The sequence below is a fragment of the Tauraco erythrolophus genome, chromosome 4 (assembly GCF_009769465.1).
Source record: "Tauraco erythrolophus isolate bTauEry1 chromosome 4, bTauEry1.pri, whole genome shotgun sequence".
Taxonomy (NCBI): Eukaryota; Metazoa; Chordata; class Aves; order Musophagiformes; family Musophagidae; genus Tauraco; species Tauraco erythrolophus.
The window spans coordinates 72423754-72449427 of record NC_141468.1 but is presented as its reverse complement, the minus strand read 5'-3'; the positions used below and the strand labels follow the sequence as shown (position 1 = coordinate 72449427).

The following is a 25674-nucleotide window of genomic DNA, read 5'->3' as shown; positions in this document are numbered from 1 at the left end:
ATTAAGTATCAAATGTCCTTAGGAAAATAATTTCTTAAAAATATTACAAACCATTCCTTGTGAACACCCGTATATTCATTGCTCTGATAAAGCTTACTTTCTCAAGCAAGTATAAAACCAGAAACGTTACCACAATGTCTTTTTTTCCGTTTGCCTGGAGAAAGAGTGAAGGGTGTTTCACACAGGCTGTGAAATTTGAGAGTTGTGTGGCCTCTTTCTTGCCCAGAGGGTTGTGTCATGAACACAATGAGGAGCTGAAACAGTATGACGTGTGTACTTAATGAACAGAAAGAGTCTTACGACATGATCTCATCCTTACCCACCTGCTAACAGTGTGCCCCAGGAGAATGAAGAGATGTTTTCTTTTGGGATGCTGGATATGATGTGAACCTCAGATTTCCCCATCACCTAACTAACAAGAAGTGAACCTCTCTATAAGACAGTTGCTAAACCTGCAAAGCGTACAACATTTTAAGCTTTTTCCGTATGTGAGTAGTGTATGCTTAGGTAGCAACAGGACCTAATGCAAGACAGCGTCATTTCACCTGTAAGCATGATCTCAAGTGGGAAACCTAGAACATTTCTTTGCCCAGATAAAGCAAACCATTTTTCTGTCTGTGGGTCAAAAGTCAAAGTGGTTATTCTCATGTCTATGGTAAAGCAAGGATGCTGGTCAGCACTGCAGCTAAAGCCAGGAGATGGAGAAGTCTTTGTCTGAACTGCCTTCATACCCTCAGGTAGCTAATCTGGGAAGAAGAGAAGTAGTTTACACTGCTCGCGTTGATGATGCTCTCGTTGAAGTTGAGGCCTCCTCTGTTTAGCTACGGTCTCAGATGGGGAAAGTAGGATGAATCCAGGTGTAACAAACAGGATTTACATAGATATTAATGAGTAGGAATGTAAACGTTAATACCTCCTTGGTTGGTGTAAAGGGGCATTAGATCTTCGTGACAAACTAAGGATGAAGACCCTGATTTCTACTGGGTTTGAGGTCCATGTCCATAACACTTAATTCAATCTGTAAAGTATCCATATCTAAGAGTACGTACACTTTCCAGAACAATCCAACTAGATTTCCTCAAGATTTCAATAAAACAAAAGTATTCTTCTCTGTGGAAATGAGGCTTGAAAAAGGCAAGCTTAAAATAAGCTGCTGAAGAAGGTTGAGTGCAACTAAAAAGCAGGGATAAAGTAAATTTCAGCAGTCAGACAATTTTAGCAATTTCTATTAGAAAAATAAACAGTAATATTAAAATGGCTGCTGAACCTTTACCCTTAGATTCACTTAGATTTCTGATATGTTGATAGCCCTAAGGATCTGGATTTTTTTTTCCTCAGTTTGTAGATCTTCTGCGTTCTTGAACTGTTTCTTCAGACTAAGCTGTTTTGCTTGTAGTTAAAGCATACAAACATGAAAAAACCCAAACAAACAAAACTCTATATTTGTCCTTATTATTTCTGAAGTTGTTGAAAATATTTTTGTGACTAATAGTAATTCCGTGCTCAGAATAAGAGCTAACCTCTTATTAACCTCAAAATAAGCAATAATATTTTTCAAGAGCTGGTCACAAATTATCTATCCAGCCTTTTAAGACTCAAGATGAATACTAAACTGATTTTGGATGTTCAACCAAGTGTGGGCACCATACAGAGTAACTGCCAGTGATGTTTATTTTAACACCAATTAAGTTTTTTAGTGCTTCATCTATTAAAAGGCATCAGCATCATAGAGTGGCTTTTAAACTAATCAGTTTTTGTAAGATTTTTTTCTGGTGAGATTAAGATATACCACAGATAAACTGCAAGTAGGCCAGTGTTTTGGTTTTATCCCAGCTGGCAACTAAATGCCACGCGTTCACTTGCTCACCCTCTCTCACCCTCAGGGAAAGGGGAAGAGAATTAAAGGGGAAAAGGGAAGGAGAGACTCCTGGGTTGAGATAAGTATAATTTAATAATAACAATAATATAAAATTATAAGTAATAATAATAAAATAATAATATATGGATATATGTATACATAAGATGATAATAATATTTACGAAGAAGTGATGCACAGTATAATTGCTTACCACCTGGTGACCAATGCCTGTCTCATCCTGGAAAAGGATTCTGAAACAGATTAAGTCCTGACACTGCAATCCTGGACAAGTGAAAGGCTCGAAAAGAGAGAGAGAACTCCGAGAGACTGAGGGTCCAAGAAAGCCCTTGGAAGAAAGTTCCAGAGCTTCTTCCCAGTCCACCCTTATCTATATACTGAGCATGACGTTGCACAAAATGGAATACTCCATTGGCCAGTTTGGCCCTCAATCCTAAGTCAAAGTTCAAATCATAAAAGAAGTTGTGGGCCCTTCATCCTGGCTATGCTTCCCCCCAGCCTGCTGTGCTCCTGCACACTGGCAAAAACACGGAAAGTTGAAAGGTCCTTGCTGTCTCAGTGCCAACTATAACATCAGTGCACTATCAGCGTTCTTCTCATAATAAATCCCAGACTAAATCAAAAACACAGAGCCCTTGTAGCTGCTAAAAGAAAAACTAACTCTATCCCTGTCAAAACCAGGAGAGCCAGTTACTTGACTATAAATTAAAGTAATTTCTCAAGAAATCGGATGCAATTCATTTTCTTATGTAAATGAGCAAATTAAGCACTTCACTCTAGCATTTAGATGAAACCATACCCCTGCTAGGGTAAGATTCTTTCACTGAAGGCCTGTGAATGACTTGAAGTTTGTTGTTAAGTACCTGAGTTATTACTCTGTTTAAGTGCTTCCTTGGTTTTGTGCTCCTAAGGCTTTGTTGATATTCTTTTGACATCTCTAACTTTTTAATGATGTAAAGGTGTATAAATCAAGCTCGAGGAAAAATTAGTTTCTTAGCTTTTGGCTTTTTTCCAAGGAGACAATATGTGCTGTTAAACCTGTAAAAGAGGTACACTTCATTTTGAATCCACAGAACATTTGAAACAAAACTTTTCATACCTAATACTTCTAAATTTGGCGTATCAAGGGAGAAGGAACCGCAAGTCCTCACCAGCTGATGTGTGTGCTTTGGCCTGTGTTGAAATTAGACGCTGGGTAAGACTATGTATGTCAACAGGTTCCAGTAAAGCATCATTGTGTCTGGTGCAGATCTGCAATTGCAAAAGAAAGATTATTGACTGACCTTGCAGGAATTAAGCTACTCAACCTTCCCTAATTTCTGTGAAGCAATTGTGAAGTTTCTCAGTCCATCATGCTGATCTTCTGCCCTTCGCGAATCCATTAGATATAGAGTTAGGGCACATTGTTAAAGGAAGTTCTGTTCTGATTCTTCCACTATTAGCTTCATGGACTCTCATCAAAGAACTTTCCTTAGCAGTTTTACATCAAATCATTTAATGATAGTTTGATGTAAAACTTAACTTTCCTATTTTTACGTCTTCCTTATATTGCTTTAGATAGAAGTTCAGGAAGTTCAGGTGTGTGTAATCTCTAGCAAGGTCAGCTTCAAACTTGTGCCTCATCCTTGTGATACGCACTAGTCCCAGCCTTGCAACAGCTCTTTCTGCAGCTCAGTCACTGCAATTAATGATGGAATTAAGAGGGTAATGAAGGATAATCTCTTTTTTCCCTGAGGGCGGAGTACTTTGGAGAGTTTACTTTTTTTTTTTTTCTGCTTTTAAGCATTTGTGATGTACTACTTTAGCTAGCTGAAAGGTGTTTTTTTCAGCCAAGCCTCTGGACTTCCCCCAGCCCTTGACACATTTTAGAGCTGCATTACTACCTTCATTTCATTGGTTCAAAGGGTAACCTTCTCAGGTCGGCATTGTTTTAATGATTCTTTCTTGTTTCTTCATCTCCTTAACCAAATCATCCTCTCATTTTTTTCTAGAGATTTCTGGGAAGCAGTCATCAACTGTTTCTGATGTGCTACCTGTTTAGTGTCCTAATTGGCTCTTAGTTGAGGACTGTTCTTCAAGCCTGCCTGCTTTTTCAAAAGTTTACAAAGGAATTTCTGTAAGTTCATAGGTTTGAATGTACTTTTATCTCCCATGCAATGTCTCTTGGAAGAGTTTCTGCAAGGACTGATGCTTATCAAGCTCTCTATTCAATGTCCTGAAAGATAACGCTAGTGATAGTTCTCTCTGATTCTGCGCTTCCCAGAAACTTTCCTCCTGGTTATTTTACAGATGGTAAGATCACAGTCTTTGAACAAAGCCACCTCTGATCGTCTGTTCTGTTAACTCACATCTTTGTCTACTTCCTCCTCATTTTGGTGCCAAGCACTCACCTTCAGCTGGCAGTTCAGGTATGGCTTTTTCTGTTGAAACCGAGGCCTGGCCAGTCTGTCAAGGCAGATGTCTATGTTACAGAATATGACTGAGATGTAGGCAACCAAAACCCTCTTTACTCAGAATCATCCCAGTAACCATCAGTCTCTTTCTGCAAATGGTTGGGACTTCCTTGGGTAAGCACCACTTCCTGTGATTTCTTTCCTTGCACAGTCCCTCTCGCTACGTTTCCAAGAAATGAGCCTGAAATTCCTTTGCTAGAATCATAGAATCATTTACGTTGGAAAAAAACCCTTAAGATTGTGGAGTCCAACTGTAAAAGAAGTTACAAGTTGTTTTTCCTTGTAAAGGAAAAAATTAATTCGAAGCCAGAGCTTCCACTCTACTGTTGAGTGCTCCAATCCGTTGAGATAGCACCTAGTTATTTGTGAAGGTAGCAGCCTTTCTTCCGTCCATACAAATGATGAAGTCGATGTACTCTACATTCCACCCCTTTGCGTACGATGAATTGCCTGAACGGCTTTATGTGATCTCACATATATAACCCTACTCTGGCTCTGTAGGCGTAGCGTGAAGAGCAGGTGACATAGATCTTATGTCCTGGGCAACCTTTCATGGTCCACATTGGTCCCCGAGCCTTATGCCTAGGTGTCACATTAAGGGTAGAGGGACATGTACTCTAAGGACACTAGCCAGAACGAGGTGAAAAGGTGAAGGCTTTGGAGACTCCACCCAGTGTTAGGCTTTAACTGCTAGCACCCAGGTGTGCAGACAGACGTGCTCAGGGAGCTCTCATGTGGAAATGGCAGACACCTGTAGCCTTTAAGCTTCTCAAGAAAAGGGACAGAGGCTGGAAAACTGCAACTGTGGGTGTAGCGCCTAATCCCTTTGCGTGTGTTTTGCTGAAAGCTTGGCTACTGATTCGGTCACCAGTGAGCATCTTACCCAACCTCTTGGAGGCTGGCTTTTTTTCAGCACTAACAAACTGAAGAGAGTATTTAGAGAAACGCAACCTTGTAAAATTAATTAATGCTTGTACATACCGTAAGTGTAATAAGAGGATATAAAAGTGCCACATCTTGCTGATTCTCACGTTGAGTTGAAAAGATCTTTCTAAGGGTGTATCTTCTACAACCAAAGTGAGAAAACTAATGTTCGTGGCAAAGGTAGGTATTCATGGCTGAGTAGATATGCTGCATATCTCGTTTTTTTTTCCTAATGCTTGTAAGACAAATTGTGTAATTAACTTAACATGCCGTTTTTATAACTCTGTTTCTGTGTACAACATTCTTCCTGATCGTTTTAAACACAGGGGTAAATTCCGCTTTAAGCGGTAGGGAGAAGGAGGTGTAATAACCTTGGAGGACACCCGAGGGACCACTTGCCCTGCCCCTTCGTCGTGGATTTGGAAAGCTCTCGGTTCACTCTTCCCTGGCCGCCTCTTTCCACCTCCCGGACGGCTGCAGGGGCTGCAGCCCAGCCCTGCTGCCCGCAAACCCCGGCCGCCCGCTCACGCCTGGCGCTGCCGCTCTCCGCGCCGGGCGGAGGCGGGGGGAGGACGAGGGCAGGGAAGGGGCTCGGGGAGGCGCTGAGGAGCCGCCGCAGCCGCCGCCGATCGCCCCCTGCGCGCCGGCCCGGCCCCAGCGCCCCGGGGAGCCCGGAGGCGGCCGCGCCGGCAAGAGGAACCCCCACCGCCAGCCCGGTAAGGAGAGGAGCCTTGCGGGAGGGATCCTTTTCTCGCCGGCTCTTCTGACTTCCTCCGAGGGCTGCTGCGGCGTGCCCGGGTGCCCTGCGGCACGGCTAACAGAGGGAGCGGCGGAGGCAAGGCTGCGCAGGGAGGGGGCAGCGGAACGGTGCTGCTGGGCGATGCCGGCAGCGGCGGGGAGCGGGGAAGAAGGCGCGGTCTGAGGCAGGGAGGGGGACACGGGTCCTGCCGGGAATGGCCCCTCTCTCCCCACCCCCGGTGTGCTTGGCGTGCCTAGCGGCTCCTGCTGCAGAGCCACGCCGCTTGCCATTTAGCCTGAGCTCGGCCGCACGGAAGCAGGGCCGGGCAGGGAGGAGGAGGAGGAGAGGAGCCGAGCCGAGCGGCTTGGGCTGGTCCGCATCCCAGGAAGGGGCAGCCTCCCCGCGTTCGCGCGTCCGCAGCCGCTCGGTGCGAGAGGCGGCAGAGGGGAAGGCAGAGCAGAGCCGCTGCTCCTCCCTCCCCCGGCCGGATATATAGTATCAGACCCAGAGGGGGAGGAGAGGTTTGTAATTTCTTTCTTTCTTTTTCTTTTCTCCTCCTCGTTTTCTTTGCCGGGAGTTGCTTGTGTGCTAGGGAAGGTGGGGGCAGCGGTTTGGAGACAGGAATTGGCCGGACAAGCGGTAACTGAAGGTAACAACCCGCTGGGGGACATTGTGGGGGAAAGAAAAAAAAAAAAAAGGGACTGGGGGAGAGGAGGATGAGGAGGCGGAGACGCTGTGGAGGGACGGTGTTGCCCGGGAGGCGAGGAAGGCGGCCCGGGCAGCCGGCCGGGGGCGGTGGGGCCGGGCCGGCTGCAGCGCCCGCGGCTGCCGCGGTGGCGGGAGGCTCCGCCGGGGCCGGACCGGGTCGGGTCGAGCCGGGCAGGTACCACGGCCCGGGGCAAGCCCTGACCCGGGGCAGCGGGGAGCCGTGGGTGGCCGGAGCGGAGCGGGGCCGGGCCGGGCCGGACCCCCCGGCGCTGGGCGGTGCCCCGGGGAGCGGCGGCCCCAGCCCGGCCGGTGCTTCGGCTTCTCCTTGGGAGGGTTGAAGCCGGAGTGCAGCCCTGTGAATGAGGAGAGGATGCGGTGAGCGGCTCCTGCTGCGTTTCACGAGGGGGGCTTGCTCCGGGTAGGGATTATCTTCAGTGCGATGCTATTAAAAATAGAAGGAAGACCTAGTATAATTTTAAGGGAGACTTACCTTTTTGTTTTCTCTATTAGGCCCACACGCGTGGGTTTTTTTAAAGAAATGTAGTATTAGACAGCAATAGAGTTTTAATCGTATGAGGAGGGCTTCTTATTTTGAGCCTTGGTGCTGTTTTCTGTCTCTTGGTCGGGAGATTACTGGATACCCCTGCTGCCCACCCACCCGCATGGCACCACAAAGATTTCACCCAAATTTTGCTACAGGATCCTGTGAGGATATCCTCGGTTTTCTAGAAACTAGAGACACGTGACCTTGTCTTATACAGTCCTTTGCAGTAATATTGTTACTCAGAACCATTTGCTTTTACATGTTTGCCTCGGAGCCTTTTAAGGGCATAACTTGAGAGACGAATAACTAACGACAGACCATTATCTTGCAGTGGTAAGCAGTAAAACTAAACGGGAGTTGCTTCACGCAGAAATATTGCACTATAAATTCAGTCAAAAGACTAGTTTTGCATCTTCGTTTAAAATATTGCACTGTAAATTCAGTCAAAAGACTAGTTTTGCATCTCTGTTTAGATTTTGCTATCCATGAAGGTCGTTGTTAGGCTTGGAAAATGTAGTCCAAAATCCGTATCTACTCTAATCCTGTTTCACTTGAATTTGTATTAAAATAAGTGTAAAATTGAACTATTAGGTGTTTCCAAGGTGAACTATTAGGTGTTTCCAAATGGCCTTTGAGAAGCTTTTAATACCAAAGCTCACATTGCTTTGGCACGTTTCTTTAGAGAGAACTTTCTGCATGTGCTGGTGTTCTGGGAACTTTCATCTCCACTTGATAAGAAGCTGATGGCTGTTCAGAGATCTGCTACTGGAATTTGTTTTCATTTGCATCTACTGTGTCAAAGACATCATAGTTTCCTGCTTACCTGTAATTTTCTTGAATAGGAAAATGCAAGTTCTGTTCGTTACCGTATAGTGTACTCATCTTCTTGTTAAAGTAACTGTGTTGTTTAAAAATTACACTCATAGTTGCTTTAGAGAAGTTGTAAAATCCCTGTTATAATGTAGTGCTTTAATCTCCAGATCTATTGCGTTCTCTCTTCTGATAAATTATAGTTTTGTAGAGACAAGTTTGTAAGATGTTTCCTCTGTTTTGGTGTGTTTGTCCAAGTCACCATAAACATCAATACATAGGTGAGGAGAATAGAAAATTTGGGAGGGGGAGAGATGCGCTCACTCAAAGGTATCTGAATTAAACATGAAGCAATAGCAGATTTAGGCCAGCCTTTTACTATATTTAGAGGATGTTTGAGGATGCATCTGATACTGTAACAAAGCTGCAAATTCCTCAGTTCTGCCAATTTGGTTTTCAATTCTAATCCCTGTTAAGGCTTGTTTAGATTAGTGGTGAGGAAATGCAGTTTTAAAACATCTTGAAGACCATGAAAGAAAAGCCTGAGTAAACAAAACCTGTAGTATGTCAGCTGGGCAAAAAAAGAAGACTCTAGAAAGAGACTCCCCGAAAAGTAGTAGGGAGGGGCCTCTTAACAGAGGTACAAACTTTGAGGCTCTGTAATGGAGGTGGCTTTGACCGATAAACTTCCCGTGCTTTCCTCAAAGTCAGTTCAGATTTGACAGACCTGGATCTTGGGGAGGTGTGGGTGTGCTGACATGGAGAACATGGGTAGTGACACGGCAGAGGGATTGTGGCAAGGAATGTGGGTAATATGACCAAAGGCACAGGGACTGCCATTTGGTCGGTGTGATGTGGTAGAAAAACATGAAGTGGCTGATGTCTTCATGAATCTCTTGGATACTGCTGATTCAGAGTTCTGTGGCAGAGTGTAGATCCTTACTCCAAGGAGACAGCCTACAGCATTAGACTGTCATTGTAAAAAAACTTTTCAATTTTTTTTCCTTGCATTCCACATAGGAAGCTCCTAATTCTGATCGATTTGCCAAGTTTTTTTTCCCGATGACAAGTAATGTTGATCTATACAAGGGATACATCATGTAAACGAGGGCATAGGGAAGGAGGAAGAAAAATATGTTTTGACATGTTTTGAAATGGGAAACAGAGGAGAGACTTTTTCTTTTTTTTTTTTTTTTTTTTTTTTTTTTTTTGGTGATACCACAGATCTCAGTAGTTCATAGAAGCTGGAGGGCAGTTGAGAGTAACACAGTGGGATGGGGGAAACGCTACTGATGAGTGCTTGACTCATCTGGGGACTATTGCTTATCTTATTATATTGCTTGGTTTTGCTGTGTTTGTAGGAAAATGTCAGGGACAATTGCTGCAGGGGATAATGTTAACATTGCTCTGTAGCCTCATTATTATCCCATTATTACTATTAAAAATTATAACATTCTTATTCCCTAAGGGTCCTGGGTGCACAAAGGAGACTTAAGAAACGAAAATTCAAATATTGCAATGCTGGTCCAATGAGGTTAATGTTATCTAAGTTATTAGTGGTAGGTTACGGAAGGATTTAGGCATCTCCAGATGTACCTAGAAATAAGTATCATCTGAAGCACGTTCACTGGCACAACAAGCTATTACACAAAATCTGTCCTCATCCGGGAGGCGTTCACCTGTATTGAGGTGAAGCTGTGCTGGAGCTAACCAAAACTCTACAAGGCAAAGGCAGTGGCTCAGCGAGCATTTCAACTTGCCATAAATATGGGCTCCTGCTGAAGAGTCAGCCCACCTGCTTCACCTCTGGCTACGCATTCCTGATCTCTCACTGGTGCTGTCACTTGTGTCCAAATGCAAATCTGCTCTTGCTGCTGGCCTGGTTTTCAGCTGGGTGAGTTCCAGGGTCTGACTCAATGTGTGATTAAAATGCACTGAGGAGTCAACAGAGACATACAGTTGGGGGAAGAGCAGGCTGGTCCTCGTCGTTCTTGGTAGGAGTCCCGTTTGGACCAGATTAAAAAGCTGATGGACCTGCAGCCTAACGAGCTCACTCAGTGCTGTGTTAACACTTCTTCATGGCTTCCAGATTGGGTTTGGCTTCTCTCTGACCAATGTGAAGAGTGAGGAGAGGTACCTGTCTGTCTCCAATCACCTGTATAGATGTAATCCTCAAAGGCCTGATGAACCTAGTGAAAGAGGAAATTTGAAGGACAAAAAGTGGTTTTAAATACCTGTGTTCTTGAAGGAGGAGGGACCTTACTCTGGCATGCTAAAAAATCACTTCCCTCTGCTCTGGATGTAGAGCTCTGAATTCCAATTTTGGGATCAATTCTGCCACTGACCCAATTTATACCCTCACCACCACTCCTATTGCTTCAAAGTTTGCCTATCCTGTGTTTAAATTGCAGACTACTTCAGCTACAGTCTTTTTTCCCTCTGTGTTTGCACATGGCCTGTGCTGATAAAGCCCAAGTTAATGGCATGAGTTCTTTGCTGCTGTGATGATATGGACAACAATAATGTCTCAGCACAGAATGGTCAGAGCCATAGGAAGCAGTCATGGGGGAGCATTTGTCTAGTTTGTGCTCTGTTCTGAGAGGACCGATGAATCAGTCCTCGTCGGCCATTGTGTGGTACCACTGTGGGTCACCATGTGCTTGTAGCATCTCAGCTCTCTTTATACACAGCCATGTCTGGCAAATGTTCATTTTCGTTTGTTTTCACAGCACAGGGTATACTACAGTGGGTGCTTTGTCTTTTAATATATTTTTTCTATTGAATTTTTGAATGATAAGGCTATAACTCATGGGTTTTTAACACTAATTGAGATAGATTTTTGTCTGGGTTTTGTTTTGTCTTTTTTTTTTTTGCTTTTTTTTAAAAAAAATTCTCACCTAAATTGTGCTTTAAGGCTTCCCTTAGAAAATATAGTAGTCAGGGTGATATACAGTGTAAAAATTACAGCTAATTAGATCTTTACACAGTGAAATAGTCAATAGTTGGATCTTGTTTGTAGGCATATAATTAATGTTCTATTGGTAATTATTGGAAACTGGAAATCTCCCCCCTCCCTCAAATCTCTGGTTACGTTCGTTTTTGTTAAAGCGTGAAGCATGTTGAAGGTTTGGCAGAAATACCTGTAATTCAGCTATAATTGTGTTCAGTTCTAAGCTTTGTTAGCTGTGTTTTGCAAGAGTTGCTGGTACGTGTGTTTCTCTTTGTGTATACTTTTGCTTAGGCAGCTTCAAGTGACTGGAAATTGCATAGGGCTCTATTCTTCCACCCGTGCTCACAGAAGAAGATACTTTGTGCCACAAAATTGCGCTATTGTGTTTAACCCCAATGTTTTTTCCTTGCTGAAAGTAACTGTGGAGCAGCTGTGCCTATAAGAGATGTATATTATAGGTTTTTCCTTGTACTTCGTTTCATTTTTAACCTATTATGTCAATATCTGTCACCTACATCTGCTTTGAGAAGCAGTAAGTTGTCCTGTTGGGAACAAATACAAAGTTTTGTGACTGGTTAATGCATGCAAGAATGGCAAGACTGGTCACAAACCCAGATGCTAACAATTTCTTTTCTAAAGCTGTCTTTCAGCCTTGCCTTATGGAAGCCCAGATCCATGTTCTTTTGTGCCCAAAGGTGAGAAGCAATTTTGCCATGGGGTGTTCCCTGGAAACAAATGTAACTTTTTGATTCCAGGTCTGAATGGCTTGTGTCCACCTTTATAGCAAACTCAGTTTTTGCAACTGTTTCTGCAATGCTGTATAAAATTGGGTCCAGATGGATTGACAACTCCCTTTTTTGTTTTATCTTCCTGAAAGCAACCATAAACCCCATTGACTGAAGGAAAGAAAGGTTCCCTGATTTCCTGTAAAGAATATGGATTTATTTTGCCATAAAAGGTTCAAGAGGACCTTTCCTTACTCAGGGGATACTGAATAGAAATACACTGTAGTGTCTCAACTGTCTCTAGAATGTTCCTTCAGAAACAACCCTGATACTGTGAGTGAAATTATGAATATGTAAATGGATTGCAGTTTTGTAAAAATGCTATAGATGAGCAATAAAGGAAAGATTCTTATGAAGCTATATGCACTTACACTGTTTAAAGAAATGAAAAACAAAAATAAGTCTTATGTTGACATTAAGTCAATCAGACCTAATTCTGAGGAAAATCTAAAAAGCAGAGGTGCTACACAGAAAAGGTGCCAGCCCTTTTCAGGAGCTTGGTATCTGCAATATACCTTAGTAAATCCTAAAAGAGAGATTCTTAATTTATTCACAAAATATGTAGGTATTAACAGGGCTCAGCAGTCCTCTAAAAGGCTCTTTGAGACGGGCGTACCATGGAGTTAACAATGGGCTATATAGATGGGTTTGATCGTAGCCAGAGGTGGTACCACTTAATGATTCATTGGTGGTGTATGGAATGGCCTGAGTCACCTTTATGGGTGTGCTGTGACATCTCAAAAGAGAGTTACAGCTGACTTTAACTAGTGGTGTGCTACAGCTGAATGCAGCGTGCAGAAAATGACAGCCTGGAGCTAGCACTGTTTTCTCATTAGTTTTTGCTCCCTAAGCACAGGTTACAACAACTTGGAGCAGGTTGTAGCTGCAGCAGTCAGTGCTGTTTTGGCCAAACACACAACACTCATTTGGAAATACACTTTTCTGTTACTGCTCTCAATGACATACGAAATATTTTTTTGCCTGCTCTCTCTGTTTTGAGTTTTTATATGAATAATTGTGCTTTTCGGAGCTTTGCTCCCTGCTACAGTATCACTCTGTGACTAACGACACAGGGTAGTTGACCAGTGGTGGAAGGTTGGTTGGTTGTGCAGGATGGAAGCATCTGAGATGCCTTCTTCATCACTGAGGCCTTCAGAAACAGGAGCTAGTGCTTTCAGCAGAGGTCTGTAGTGGAAGGCAGGTGTTCGTGCCTGGCTTCAGCACTGGAGTGCTCAGTGATGCTACCTCTTAGATACCCTCCTCTGGTGTGGTCATAAGTAACATGTTCAGAAGCAACTCCCAGGTGCAAAGTGGTCGTGATCAGTGATGAATAACCACAGTGCAAGGCTACCGAAACCAGGAGCTCTACCCGCTCTGTTCCTGGTTGGGACCAGCAAACACGGAGGTGGCTTTGGGGCTCCTGTCGAGATGATCACCCGACTGGGGTAGCCAGCATCAACGGCTTGCAATGGGCTGGGCTTCTGCAGCAAGGCAGACATGGTTTGGAGGTGGGATGAAGGTGAGTGAGTGACCTTTGCTGGTGCTGTGCTGGCTTTGTGGCGGGCAGCGAGGTCGGCTGCTGCTGGCTTTCTCGAGTGAGGCAAGAAAAAAAGAGGAGGTGAACAGCTTTCTCTGCCAGTATCCTGCAGAGCTGCTAGGACGGTGGAGCCAGGGACTGCCGCAAATCTTTTCAAAACCATCTGCTTTTACCACCTGTCATTGCTTATTCACAAACACGCAGTATTACCGAGCATTAGTATTAAAAATCTTTCTCTTTAAGTATAAAAATAAATAAGTTTCTTCTGAAATTCACCCGTTATATGCCCATAGCTCAGGTCGGGGACTACAGCAGCGCCCTGTTGCAAGGGAGACGGGGAGAGAGAGAGAAAAGGACTTGCCTGCCCAACATAAAATGCTTTCTGATGTCATACATGCTCACAGTGCTGTCAGTGGGACTTGTGTTATCAGCTGATCTGAAATGGATGGCATGATTATGTTTAAACCTAATTTTAAGGACAATTTTGGGGGTAAGATTTTGTTACAGAAGGAGCCCTTAGCAAAACTTATATGGCATGTACTGACATCAGCTTATTCATTGCTTCTAGCTTTAAGTCAAGGAGAACGTCACAGTCCAGGACTGCTTCCAGATTTCCTTTGGCTATTGAACTGAATATCATTGCTGTAAAGAACCCAACTCCTTTGTTGGACAAAAAATTTTTGAAGAATCTGAGACTGTTAGTCCCCAGGCCAATAATAAGGCACTTGCTCTCATGTATTCACATTTCTAACTTGAATGTGACAGACAGAATAATACCCTTAGTTAACCCTTGCTTCATATAACTGCAGCCTCACTGCTTTACTACTTTCTGGTACTGCAGTCTGGCAAGGAAACAATTTGCTTGCTTTTCTGACAAATGATCTGTTTATGCAAACCTGGGGGTCTGATAGCCATGTAATCTAACGTTCCATGCAGTAAATGCCACTTTATTCCTGTGGCTGCAGCTGGAACTTCTCAGCCTAGCTCTTTACGTGTCCAATGATCCTTTCTCCAGTAATGGACATTATTGCTTTGATGTGGTTCCGCTTGCGCTTCCCTATGAAGCCCTTCAGTTTGCCATCTGCGAGAAGAAACAAAATCCTGAGTCAAGACGTTACAGACATTGAATGACACTGTCTGCTATCGGTGACCTCCTTCAAGCCCTCATTTCTGCTGTCTTTATTAGATACTCCAGCGCAAAGGGACCAAGCTAATACACTCCTAGTACGGAACAAAATGTCACTGATCATCTCTGCCCTTTTTTTTTAATGCTTTTGTTTGCATCTGAAATAAACTCCGTGACATTGTTGCGGAGAGGAAAGGGCAGGAGCCCAGAGGTACCAGGGTGTTTGTGCCATGCTCTGTTGTTTGGATCAAAACAACCATCAAATCTTGCACCTAGATGCAGTAGTCAAATCTATCAACACAGTGGAAAACCTTCAGGGTTCTGCAGCTGACCAGTAACTCTTGCCATAACACTGTCTAGTTGTAGTTTTAATTTTTCTTCATTCTTATGTTTATGTTCTGTGACTGCTGCCTTGTCCCGTGTATCCTCAAAGCAGCCTGTGGGTTTCTACTATGCTTGAATTCAAGGTTTTAGGGCATCCTAAACAATATATTGATTTGATGGGAAATGTTGGATCTGGATGCATTTCTCAGTTAATATTTTTTTTTCTTCTCCCTTATTTCCTAATCACTGTGTTCTCTCCCAGGCATTTTTTGTTCCTTTGCCTAGTTCTGCCATCACTAAGCTGACAGAGGAGATAAGGAGTCCAACTGTGTCCTTAAAGACTGATTTCATGACTGAGATGTATCACTTCACCTTCGTTTTGGCCTATTGCTGACCCTTCATTGCTATGTAGCGTCAGACAAACTGCTAGCTATGTGTTAATCCCTGTGGCTCAGAAAAGAATTTAACCCATCTCCACTGTGTTCTGAAGCTGTCTTTTGTTTATGCTAAAATCGGTGCTTTACAGGCACCTGGCTCAAATCCTGCGTGCTGCTGTTCACTACAAGGTCCAAGTCCGTTGATATGGGGAGAAGACATGTTCAGTTCCTGGTGCTGCCCTATGCATTGGTCCAGAGTTTTTTTCTGCAGAATATTTGTATTGGACCATACACCACTGCGATGGAAGCAGTTGTTTATCTGCAGAGGGTAACACTGAATTCTCTAGAAGTCGAAAGCCTATTGCTTTGGCTAGCTCAGGGTTTTTCAAGAACTGATGAGGAGCTCACCCACAAGGAATTTCCAGCAAGCAAGTTGGGGATCAGATGAAACTATATGCTGCCAAGATGATGTGGCAACATCCCATATTTAAAGATAAGATCTCTGGACTCTACCAACAGAGTGATACTTTTGAACCAACCACATATGCAAAACTAAACTCTGATCTGACAGCAAGTTGATCACAGCATGCAGATCATTAGCTGCTCATACTATACCACTTGGAGGACGTCTTACTTCTCAGATTCCTCTCAGGAAACCTTTGCCTGTTAATTTTACATTTACTGCAGCTTTGGTTTTCAAGTAGTAAATAGTCGTATTTCAATAGCCACCTTTCTGCTGGTGAATCATAAACAGGCTGAAGTTGCGTTAATACTGAACACTTTTCTGAAAGGCTAGATTTCCTCCACACCAGGATGGTGACAGGTGGCAGGTCCTCCTCCATAGGAGGACAGGTTGCTTTGTGGCTGCCTCTGCTTTGCTGCTGAAGTTAAATATGATTTTAAATTTTCAGTCTTAAAGTTTGTAGGTTGGCACATCTAACTATCAGTATTTCACCTTAGAAGTTGGATAGTCATGTTAAAAAATAGAAAATAATCTGCAATTCCAGAGTTTCCACTGCTGACCGTAGATTGCATCCTTGAAAATGGGGGAAATTCTTGCCTTCTGAAGCAACATAATGTACATTTATCAAAACCCAAGTACTCTGCTTGTCACTAACCTTTAATTTCCATGGCAACCTGTGTAACTCTTGTTCTGGGAGGTCAAGTAAGATGATCCAGAGCCCCTTCATAGGAACTCATCTGGATCTAAGGTTTATGTGTTCAAAATGTTAAAACAGTCACAGTACTGTAAAAGTAAAGCTAGCTTTCATTAAATGACAGGGTGCCTTCAAAGAGAGTAGTTCTCTTATTTTCCGCATACGCCTACACCTAATGTGACTAATGTGATTGTGACTGTGAGCCCTTAAAGTGCTACACAAATAAAAAGTGGAATTATAGACATAGGTCTCATCATATTCCTAGATATATAGCAGGAAACTTGTATCTCGTCTCATGGGTAAGATAAATTTGTTATGTCTGTAGTTGGAAGTAATCAAGACAATAGGATTCTTTTTCATGTGATGCGTGCAAGTCCTTATGTGTATTTTCACTCTAAACATGTATTTTTTTCAATGTGTTTATGTTTTCACTTGAGTAGCATTGGCAGCATTTGGTGCTTTGCTCCATGTAGCTTTGTGTAAATGTCACCAAGTACTGCTGACTTATAAAATAAAATGGGCACCTCCTTGCACTCCTCTTTTCTCTTTTTGTCTTTCTGTCTCTGAAATTTTTATCTGCTGTGTGCAGTTTTGTGTCCTGTCCATGCAAAATACAGTGCCCAAAATATCCTGTCTGGGATACTTTTAATCTAAAGTGCCCATAATTGCTAGCAGCAGCTTCCTTTAAATTAGTTATACAAAAGGCCTCCATTTTCACTTGGGTAGGTGTTTTTTATGCTGTATAGCGTTGCACAAAAAATCTTACCGAACCAGAACTTTCCACTTGCACCAATAGAGGTATTGCATCTATTTGATGCCTGTTTGAACGGTTCAGGAAGATTAAGGTCAGGAAAGTACATTAAGGATAACCATAACTCCGTGACAAAGAAGGTCATACTTTGTTGCCTTGTCTTTTTAAAATGCCATATTTTCCATACTTTCTTCTTCTGCCCTTCTGCTAGAGAAGAGTTAGCTCTCCAATCAAGCTCATTACTTTGTCCAGTTTGAAAATTTACCATCTTTTCTTTAAAAAGCAAATTGTGAAAGAATCTGACTGAAAATAATAAAAAAAAAGATAAAATACATCAGGTTTTAGTTTTCTTTGTCCTGCTACTCATAAGTTGTAACCTTATAACTGTAGAAGCTGCTTTTTTTGTGTTGAGCATGTCTTCATTGTTTGAGTCAGCCCTTTAATATATTGCAAATAAATATCTTGTTTAGTGTTAGCAAGAGGACATATGTTCTGATGTCTTAGGGTAAACAAAAAAATTATATTAATATATCTCCCCTGGAACTGCATGGTATGAGAACAAAATATGCAGGGCCACAGGTGAGGTGGTCTCTCATCTTGAGAAGATTTTCTGCCAGAACATGTTGGTTTTATTGGCATAGTCATTCTCTTGCATCTGTACTTTGTGTTTACTCATGCTCATTGGAGATGTGCATTTTCCTTGTAATATTGTGGTATTAGTACTTGAAAGCAAAAGGAGCATAGCAGAGGACACGAGTGATAATCTGTGGTGTAAGAGTATGTGGAAATTAGGTAAAAATGGTGGATTTCAAGTCACAGATAGAGAAGTCTGTTGGTGTGCCACATGCTGAATGAAGAGTAATGCTTTGCACTTGTTTCCCACTTCACTGTGAACAATGAATAGGAGTTTAACACACTACAAATGCATTGTATTGACACATAGTGTAGGCAGCAGTGTTTAAAAACTGTATATGGTGGAAATGGCTTGCTTTCTTTTGTTCTGACTTAGTACTGAGAGTTGGAAACAGCACGGTGGGGATTTGTCTGAAGACCTCTGGAAGCAACGTCCTAGAGAACTTTTGGATTCTCTTGTTTCTCAGCTCAGAAGCAAGTAGTGACAAGTCTGCAGCAGTAGGTCCCTGGTAAACTCCAAGGAAAGGGTATGTAGCAGTCTTGCACTGAGCATTCAGTAAGGTTACCTTGCAGGTGTGTCGAGACAGCAGTGAGATCTCTAATGTCAGTGAAGGAGGTCTTACTGGGTCTCCTATCCCGGGAAGGAACCAGATCCTAGCAGAATCTGAATGAAACCTGGTAATTTTAGTCCTGTTAAGCAAGTATAAGGTCATGTGCAAGAACAGTAAGTTATTCTTTTTCCTCATTCCTTCAGTTATTTTAGAGATACTGTTAAGAGTGTGGTCAAAAGTTTTTCTCTCTGTGCCATGGGGATTTCTCAGGTTTCTCTTCTCCCTTAATCTGTATTTGGAGGGCGCTCTGAAGAGTTGGGTTATCTTCTTTCCAATATCACTGAGTACTTGTGAGAAGGACTTTTTTTACTAGATGGCTGCTCATTAAGAATAGAGGGTAGAGCACTTTCCTATTTTGTAAGGGTGAGGTGAGGATAAATACCGTGTTCTCAGAGTCCAAGCAGTGTGCAACTGAGTGCGTGGGCAAGGGATGACCTGTCTTGCAACGTGGCCCACCGAGCAAGTGGCATGATAAATTCCTATTCCAAATCTGATTTGGTACAAAAGCAAAGATTACCTAGGAGAATATAATTAAGTAGGACCACACAGGAAACAAAGAATATTATGCTCTTCAGAACTACTTAGAAGAGCTGGTCATATTCAAATCCATCAGATTGGATGGAATTTGTGCTAGGATACTGAAGGATTTGGGTGATGCAATTGCAATTCTGTTATCTATGAAAAAAGATGGCAGAGATGTCCCTGAAGACTAGAAAAAATCTAACATTAAACCCATCCTTAAGAGGAGTAAGAAGGAGAGTCCAGAGAACTATAGGCCAGTCAGTTTTACCACAATCCCTGGAAATATTATGAATCATGTCCTCAGGGAATTTGTTTCCAAATGTGAGGAGGATGAAAAGGTAATCGAGAACAGTTGACCCAGATGTACCAAGGGCAAGTAGTACTTGACCAGCGTGAGAGCCTTTTGCAGATAAATGACTATGTAGATAGGGGGACATCAGCGGGTATAGCATTTCCTGACTTTGTCTTTAGTGAGATTTTTGTTATCATCTCTCACTGAGGAAGCTTGGTCTGGAGATACGGATTGTAAGGTTAAAAATTGACTGGATATCTGTGTTCGAAGGGTAGTCTGCAGTAGCTCAGTGTCTCATTAGAGACAAATAACAAGTGGCCTGTGAGGGATTGGACCAGTAGTGTTGCACCTCTGTTAATTACCTAGATGATGAGACAGACTGCATCCTGAGAGAAGTCATAGATCACATTAAATTGGCAGGAGAGAGAGTTTAATACACCAAATGGTAGAAATTCAATTCAGCTGGACCTTGAGAAACCCGAGCTTTGGGTCAACATAAACCTCATGAAGTTCAATGAGAAGAATCATGATGTTCTGAGCTTGTGCAGATTAACTCCCTGGAGCAGTACAGACTGGGAAACCACTGGCTGAACAGAGTATCTGTGGGAAAGCAATGGGATATTATGGTGGCTGCCAACTTGGAAATGAGCCAGTGATACATTTCTGTTGCAAATAAGGCGAACGGCATAGTGGTCTACATTAAAAGTATGGCCAACAGATCAGGGAAAGTTATTAGCCTCCTCAGCACTGCTGAGTACTGTGCTTCTCCAGTCAGTTTTGAGGTTGCTCAAGTGAAAAGGAAGATATTAAAAAAATGGAGAGAGGACTCAGCAGAGAACTGCTAAAGTGATTGGAGCCATGAGACCCAATAAGCTATGAGGAGAGGTTGAGGGAGTTGTTCTGGTTTAGTTGATGGGGAGGGGGAAGGAAGGGGGCATGCAAAAAAGCAGAGGCTAAGGGGCAATCTCATGGAAGCCTGTAACTGCTTGAAGAGGTTATGATAACTATCAACCCAAACTCTTCTCATTGGCAGCAGGTAGTGAAAAAAAGAGAGGCAACTGTCACAAGTTGCAGCCTGAGAAATTCAGACTGGCCATTAGGAAAAAGTTTTTGATCAGGGAGTAGTGCGAGACTTAAAAAAGTTACCCAGAGAGGTGGTGGAATCTCTTCATGGAGGTTTTCAATACTCAGCTGGACCAATTTGTGGATGACTTGATCTAGCATTAGTGACAGTCTCCCTTGCAGCAGTGTTGAACTGGTGATGTGCCCAAGACCCTTGCAACCAACTTTTCCATGATTCTGCCTTCAAAGAAGTTAAGGACTGTGCAATGCAGAGGAATAATTTTGTAAAGGTTGTCTCGTGTGTGTCCACAATGGTGGATGTGGAATGGTGGACAATGGAAGCTCCTCTTTTGCAGAGATTTCCTCCTTACTATTAGCTTGAATTGTATGCACGTACAACTAACTCCATATTAACATGTCCTTAAGTCCATATGATATTATATGGTTATATATTGCTTAGCCATTTTCAAATTTTCTGCTGTTTTTGACATTCCTTTGGGAAAACTGCAATGTTCACCTGACCATAGGAATCTGGGTAATTTTTATTTCAGTTGAATTAGGATTATTTATTAAGAATTACATCCATTTTAGCCATTTCTTCTCTCTTCCTAGATGTGCCAGGAGCTGTAGAAATGTATAGAAATCTGTTTTTCCAACTAATCTGTCAAAAATAAGAAAGAAAGAAAGAGACATGAGAAAATCAGCTGTCAGGATCATAATAGATCTGTTTTCACAGATCAGTGTTGGTGATTGTTGTTTTCAATGGAGTTGATTCCTTCTTTTAAATCTGACTGCGATTATGAGCACTGCAAGGTTTAATTGAGGGAGCCAACTCATGGAAAGGCAAAAAACCCAGTCAACTAAAAGCCAGAATAATTGGGAGTATGATTTTTATTAACAATCCAAGGTAGGAGTGGAGACAGACAGGATGGGGTCAACCTTTGCACAAGAAAGAAAGAAATACCCAATGTCCCAGTTCCCCAAACCCACGGCCAAAGTCCCATTGCCAGGAGCTTCTGGGTGGGAATGCCACAGAGCGTGCTCTGGGCACCAGCCCTCCCTTGAGGCTGGCCAGGAAAAGATGTTGCAGTCATTTGGTGGTCAATATTTGTGGTCTGTCTGGCTTCCAGGTTGACACCAATGCCGACTGCATCAGGGGCAGGGCCGTGCAAATGTGGCTATGTCTCATCAGGGCTGATTCCAATCCCAAACCAGCTTGATTTCTTAATGCCTAAGCCAAGAAACCCTGCAGACCTGAGATTGCTGGGAATTGGACCAGTTCAGGGGTATCAGTGCTCATTTAGGTTGCTCAGGATTACGTAGAGAACAGGAGGAAAAATCCAAGAGGAGTCGGTCTGGGAAAGCCTGGATTTAAACTCTTGACTTGAGGTGATGTGAGCTAATTCAAAGAACAACACTCAAGTAACTGAAACAAACAAAACTTCATTTAATGTGCAGTCATGGTCTTTCATTTCCTTGTTCAGTGTGTCTTCTGTGAAATACTTTTCCAAACTACTTAAAATAAGCATTGCTGTTGATTTACTGCACCCTTTTCTGCTAGAGTGCTATGCTGAAAAAAATAATGATATGTAGAAATAATGCTCTGAGTAGATGTGGATTTCCTTCCTGTGGTTGGTATTGCTATAGCAACATTTCCCTCCAAACCATGACTGTAAGTAGAAAAGTTGCCGTTGATCTTATATGTGGTAAATTATATCTGTATTCAGCAAGGAACACCCTAATGTCAAATGAAATAAATACTTACTTTTCCTATTCATCCCCCACCGAACCTTCATTTTCATTTAAAAAAAAAAATATTTATTTTTAGGAAGTCTCCTTCGTCAATTTTTCAAGAAGTCGTTGCTAGATGTGAAAAGAGTTTTTCACTCTCAGGGTTTAATAAGTTCGTTACAGCTTAGTTTAGCATTCGCTGTGGCAGTTTTACTGGGAAGATTCTTGGTAGGAATGTCTCTGCCTCTGCCGAATAAATTTTCACAAGAGGATAATTAGGACCTCATCTAGATCTCTGAGGAGGCAAATCTGAAAAAATGAAATTATTTACATGTGGAATATCTTGAAAATATATTTCAAATAGAATATGTTCCTGACAACATTCCTTGTGTAAACTGAAATCTCGTTAAATAGGAGGATGTGTATGTTCATATTTGTTTTCAATGCAGAAGTAGAAGCAGCAACCAGGGAGTAAGCGTATGCACGAGAGCTGTCTAAATAGAGAGAGTGGGAAGCAAATGTGCACCAAGAGATTAGATTTGTTCTGGAGATCTTCACCAGGACTTTCAGATGTATGGTTTAGGCCTAGGCAGTAAGAACTTTGTTGAGAAATGTCTGTTTTCTTGCGGGTTTCAGTGTCGCAGTGGCAATACAAACAGTGCAACGAAACAGCCCTCCCAGAAGAAGGTATTACCCGGCTCTCAGTTTCAGATGCACCGTGCCATGGGGGCGTGCTGGCTCCTGTCTCTGCTCGCTCATCGCAGGGCCATGCAGATGGGTCTCTTCAGCCCCCCCACGGCCAGCGTTGGCCCAAAAGCAGCTCCGCAGCTTTCCCCTGCAGTCTGAGCCAAGAGCTTTCTGCCAGCTAGGGAGCTTCTGTACTGCAAGATGTGAGAACAGAGGGGACGAGGGGCAAAACACATCTCCAGTTGTTTTGTATCAACCTGCGTGTTGTCAGCCTTTAGTGGGGACTAGTAAGTTCCACCAGCAAAATTCAGGCTCTTCTGCAGCGTGGTCTCGGTCCTGGGGGCTGTAATAACTTGGGCCCATGTCTGGTCTGGCAATGCATCCAGGCAAGCATCCTTCAGTAAGGCAGAGCTGGGAGCAGCTCAGTCACTTCAGCAGGTGTCAGCCTGCATTTGGCAGGGTTTGATAGTTCATCTGTGCCACCTTTCCTGCTCTTTGGGGGACTCTGCACCGTTGTCCCTAATACGCCTTTTACCTATCATCTTGGATATGCTGCCTGAAAGAGAACTGTGTCTGATTAGAGCCAGCGAATCCAGTTCTGGATGTTAGACTACGTGTCTAAACCCCCAGGCCCCTGGAAATTAGAATATGTAAACCAAATTCTCATTAAATTCCGTGCCTGCCTTATGCAAGAGCATTTATGAAATGAACTTAAACCATGCAGCATGACAACAGCTAAGGCAGGAGTGCAATAGCATGTAATCACAATTTGACCTAGAAGCTGAGGGGTCATTGTTATAAACACAAATGCATAAACCTGTTTGAGGGCTTTGTAGTTCTCTTTTGAATTCCTTGGGTATGTTCTTCTCTTTCTTCAAACCTCTGAGTGCCTCAGCTGCTAAATCCCAGCTGGGTTTGCAGTAACGAATGGTAGGCACATAGCTTTGAAATAAATTGTAACATTACCTGGATTTCTTGCTCCTTTTTGTCTTGTGATATGTGGCTTGTTGGTCTGGACTGTTAAATTCCATTTTGTGCTTAGACTTTGGACTGGGTTTTATTTGAAAGATTCAAGGCTCTCAAGCTGGGACATGGACACAGTTTACTGAAGGACCTTTGTCCACGTAGTGTAGGTAAGAGGAAGTATTCTTGGCCCCTTGTACCGAAGTGACACTGTTATATGATCCCACCCCTTCTTTCTTTTTGATAAGTTATTGAGAACACACTCATCTAAACCTCAGGCTGTAACTTAGTTGTTCCTCCCCTGAAATTGCCCGTGCAGAAGAGCTCCAGTAATTCCTCTCTCTCTATGGGCTTGGCATTCTAGACCATAAGGAAGATGATGACTGTTGTTATGTCATAACACGTAGAGGAGAAGTAAATCACTTGCGTCTCTGGAGAGGAGGAGAGGCTATGCAGCATATGGCTAACACTTTGTCATCAGGGAGCATCACGTTGCATAGGTGTGTTTTGGAACCTGAAAATGTTTAAAACAAAGCTGGTTGCTGTGTGATTAGTGACAGCACTGTGTGGACATCTGGGAGTCATCAGAAACACACTGGTGTCTCTAAATCTTGTAGTTAAGCTTGTTACAAGCTAGTTATCACAGGAGTCAGCATGGACTTTATACGTACAATAAGGGTACAGTCAGCTCCATATTTGGAACACAGTTCATAATGGGAATTTTATATAAACACCAGCACGAGATTACAAAGTAGAACACGGCATTGATAAGCAAAAGTTTATACATCCAAAAACATACCTAAAAGTGAGTCTTAAAGGCACTTAAAGGTCTGTCAAGTCTCGTGGTTTACGTGTAAGACTCGATCCGTTGGTCTCTCTTCCCTAAAATTCTATGTTTGCAGATAGAATTATAGAATTTGATTTATAGATTTATAGAATATAAATATATATATAGATTTATAGATTTTGCTTCTCTCTGGCTCCAGGCTACACCTGATGGCGAGAGTTGATGGAGCTGGAGAAGCATCATTACACTGGACTGTGCTGCAAGCCAGGTTTTGCCTCCCAGCAAAGCCTACCTTCGTGATATTGAGCATCGAATGATCACTTTCTTCGTGATCTGGAAACGTGATGCACCCATCACAGAACCCTGACGTATCGCATCTTTTCTCTGTGCTAGTCTCTCTCCCATTGGTGTTGGAATAACCTGGAACACGTCATGTGGTATTTTGTTACCGTTTTTAGGAGCAATAGATGAGATCTACAGTGAAAGTGCAGCAGAATTAATGATTTACGTTGATTTATGGTGACTGAAGATTTTTGGTTTACTTTTTTCATGTGGTTAAAAGAGGGGTTTAAGGAAACTACGGTTGCGGAGAACTCAATAACCAGGCTACAGAAATCTTTTTTGTGCAACAGTGGAGGATGTTTTCAGGAAACAAACAAGTGTCAATGTTTGTTCTGATTTCTTACTAGAGAATACAATATTTCTTACTTTAATAACTCAGACTATGGGAATGCTCATATTTCAGAAGATAGGGCTGTATATGTAACTTTTGCTCCGCTCACCACGTTTCTTGGTCTTGAATTCTGACCTTGTCAAGTGGACTGTTTTCATACCTGCTGTACAACAGCAAAAACCCAAGCCACAAAGCATCCTTAGACCAGCAATCGGCGTTTCTGTGGCCTCCTACCAGGAAATGGTGTCAGTCTGCACGCTGCAAGTGTAACGAACTGCAGAAACGCAGTTTGGCAACGTTTGAAGGCAAAACTTTCTTTGATTTTCTTTATTACACTGTCTTATTAAATCTCCTAATTGTGAAGGCAGTCAGCGTGTTTTTATGAGCTCCGTAAAGGGAGTGTACTGTCCTACCTCGTAGTTAAATGGATGGATTCAGTGCCTCAAAACCACCTTGCGTTTCCTCCAAATGCCAGTAGGTTATAGTTCCTGTATGCTGCAAACTGGAAGGGAAATGCATTACAATGCTGGATGTGACTTTATTAGGTGACTCAAATAAGTGGTTTTCATTCAGGTAAACTTGTCAACTGTAGTACTTCAGGCTTTTTTAAAGTTGTTGAAAATGTTTCGTTTTCTAGCTTAAAGAGGCCTAT

At 42.7% G+C, this 25674-nt stretch overlaps 1 protein-coding gene across 1 annotated transcript in view; it reads left to right on the top strand.

Annotated features, from left to right (window-relative positions):
• The first annotated feature begins 6558 nt into the window (after positions 1-6558).
• The window catches only part of FAR2 (fatty acyl-CoA reductase 2), a 151982-nt gene continuing 132866 nt past the window's right edge, over positions 6559-25674 (top strand). The window contains exon 1 of the mRNA XM_086610465.1: positions 6559-6641. The gene's annotated coding sequence lies outside the window, so the exon portion shown is untranslated. The remainder of the gene's footprint in view (positions 6642-25674) is intronic.